This window comes from Triticum aestivum, chromosome 6D (genome assembly GCF_018294505.1).
Source record: "Triticum aestivum cultivar Chinese Spring chromosome 6D, IWGSC CS RefSeq v2.1, whole genome shotgun sequence".
Lineage (NCBI taxonomy): Eukaryota > Viridiplantae > Streptophyta > Magnoliopsida > Poales > Poaceae > Triticum > Triticum aestivum.
In genome coordinates this window covers 66,335,497-66,338,567 of record NC_057811.1, presented here as the reverse complement: position 1 = coordinate 66,338,567, position 3,071 = coordinate 66,335,497, and the positions used below count along the sequence as shown (strand labels likewise).

Below are 3,071 nucleotides of genomic sequence, written 5' to 3'. Positions count from 1 at the left end.
TGCATGAGTAACTTAGAAGTAGTTGAGAATTTTTTTATTTTGCAAATAACTGCATCAAATTAGCAGTATAGATAGATGTTACACAATAGTCAGGAGGAGCTAGAATAGCATCAAATGTAAAATGCCAAAAGACCTTGCAATGTACATATGATACGGAAATCCGGTGACAGCAAGGGGTCACAAAGATCATCAATTTCATCAGGTACACCAGATGCTTTCTCCCGGGCTTTCACGACATAATCACATCTTTGACAAGTTATAGAACAGCTCTAGGAAAAGGTCTACGGAGCCTCTAATTCTACAGCCAAAAATTTCCTCTTTCTATTTCAACTGCCAGAGGCACTTTCAGCAATTTCAGTCGTCTCAGGTTCTACCTGCAACTACATAGGTCTGCATCATGGCCTCATAAGCGTCTGGATCAAGGCATTCAAGCTTCTTCAGGCACTCAAGGAAAGACTCTGCACTAGCAACATCCTTTGACTCTTCATAGTGCTTCAGAAATCTGCTCACAAGCTCTTTCGATGGCACCCATTTGTGCGCCGTCACCATGTTCTTTGCATCTCTCAAGATCTCCAGTGCCGTGTTAACATCAGATTTATCCAAATAGAACTCAGTAAATATGTAAACCATCCCCTCGTCGCAATGACCCTGAGCCATTGTGCTCTGACGGTAGCCTCAGCTTCATCTATCATACCCTTATCAAGGTAAGCCTTGATCATAACATTTGCTATCCTTGTGTCATAATGCTCATGATTCGATTGCCACTCCTGGAAGATTTGCTGCAAAGAATCAAAGTCATCAATCATACTCAGACCTTGAAGCATCACAAGATAGCTTCTGTTCAAGCACTTCTTGAATGTGGACTTCAACGACTCCCAGATCCTCTTCACCTTGGTTGAATTGCCACAAAGGGCATGTAAGGAGAGGATGACATTCCAGGGGTGCAACTCAGCCTTGTCCATAACTTCCTCAGCTTTCTTTAGGGCAACTTCTGCCTTGCCAAACAACTCTAGTTTAATGTAATTGTTTGCCATTAGAGTGTACAAGGACCAGTGAACTGGAGCCACCTTCTGCAATTATTCCAGGATCTTCTCCGCAGTGTCCAGGTGATTCATTGTGATATAGCTTTCTATCAAGGTGAAGTATGTAAATTTATCAGCACTTATACCACTTTCTCGCATTTCTTCGAATGTGGAGCGAACTTTCTCTGGCTGGCATGCCTTTTGGTACAATTTCATCAAGTGGTTGTACACCAGTTTATCTGGAACCATATTTTTGGCTTTCATCTTCTCATAGAGCTCCAGACCTTTGTATGCCAACCCGTGTTCACCATAGCAGTTAAGCAAACAGGAATAAGTTTTTACTGACTTAGATATATCTGGAAGGCTCCAGAAATATTCTTCAGCTGCCTGTATCCCATGTACTTTTGAAACGAGGTCAAGCCGCACTGCCTGATGGCCAGGACTCAAGTTTGCTCCACGAGCTTCCATCCAGTCCAGCAACTGGGTACATAACAACATGGGCGAAAATTATACAGTGAAAATAAGAAGATACTTTGCTCAGAAAGAGATTGCACCAGAAAAGCACATGCACGCTTGGTACCACAATATTATAGTGAACATAAAAAGAACATTACGACAGACGAATGTCATCACCATCTGAACCTTCTGCTGTTGGAACATAATAAACCTTCATTTTCTAATGTTAAGTCTTAGTTTTCTTCCCTCCAGAACATTTCTTCTCCAAGTTTTTTGCCTATTCATGTGTGAGAATCGAGATCCCCGCTAAGCAGTAGAGTGTGTTATGGGCAAGCAACCAATGATAGATGAATTCCACGAAATTGGAAATTAACTCTGTTTAGGACCATTCTTAACCATAAATAGTTTTTGTGGTAGACATTATTGGTCAAACCTCCTCAGACTGTATACGTTTGATCTGTAGTTATTTGTACCGAACATGAAAAATACATGTTTGTTTGAGACAAATTATCCATCAAAATCTTTCCAGCAGTCTGTTAGAAGCAATAAAGCCTGTTAACTACAGCACAACATTCATTGTTCCAACTGAATCATTATTTTTCTCGTTTTTTTCTCTCTTTAGAATCGGCCTTCATGATTATCAATAATATTGAGTACTACTCGTAACTGATTGCAAATGGTAGTAGCACAAGAATCATTTTTGGGGAGGAAAAAACATGCTTCGCGCACGAGCATATCGAAAATACTGTGACCGGTAAATCGCTAATGCAGCATCGAACAACAAAAGGAAGAGATTTGGGGGAGGGGGTGGCACCTCGAGCGCGCCCTCGTTCTTCTTAAACCTGGTTAGTTCGCGGATGTACGCGAGGATCTGTTGCTGCGAGAGCCGGGACCTCTGCCGGAGCCATTCGTCCATCTCCGCCGCCACTATCCCCGGCGGTCTGCCGTCGGACACCTTCGAGATCCTCTTGTACAGCGGGACCCACGACGGCTCAAAGCCGCGCCTATCGGAACCTGCCGACTGGGCCTGAGGCCGCGCGAGCTCGTGCGCGAGTCTCGTTGGGGCAACGGAGATGCGCCGCCGCGCCTCCGCGGCGACTGCCTTGCGCAGCATGGGTGGCTGCCTGCCTGTGTTGTTGAGATTTTTTTTGTTCGGTGGGGGTGGTTCCATAGGTGGCCAGGCACGGCGCGGGCTTTTTTTTAAGGTGTGAGAAAACCATTATTCATCACCAAAATCCACATGTTGTGGGATACATCTAGGGTCACGGGGAGCGCCAAACCAGACGTGGCGACCCGTACCCTGAGAAAGAGAAAATCAAGCTAATCTGTGTGCTTCATAATTAACAGCATGTCCCTCTATAATGAAAACATAATTAAATAAAGTAGCTTTTGCCCTAATCTCGGTGATGATTGCCCCATGAGCCCCTAATGTTCCTTTAGAGATGTCGGACACCACTTGCTTGCAGTCGCCGGAGATAACACAGTTCTTCAAATTTAGATCTTCCGCACGAGCTAGCGCCTCCCTGCATGCTATAGCCTCCAGAGTGGTTGGGTTGCACACACCATAAACGACCAGCGCCAAGCTTCCCAGAT

The 3,071-nt window shown here is 44.6% G+C and overlaps 1 pseudogene; it reads right to left on the bottom strand.

Annotated features, from left to right (window-relative positions):
- Positions 1-363: 363 nt before the first annotated feature.
- LOC123141092 (pentatricopeptide repeat-containing protein At4g01990, mitochondrial-like) lies at positions 364-2,592 on the bottom strand (annotated as a pseudogene).
- Between the last annotated feature and the right edge of the window lie 479 nt (positions 2,593-3,071).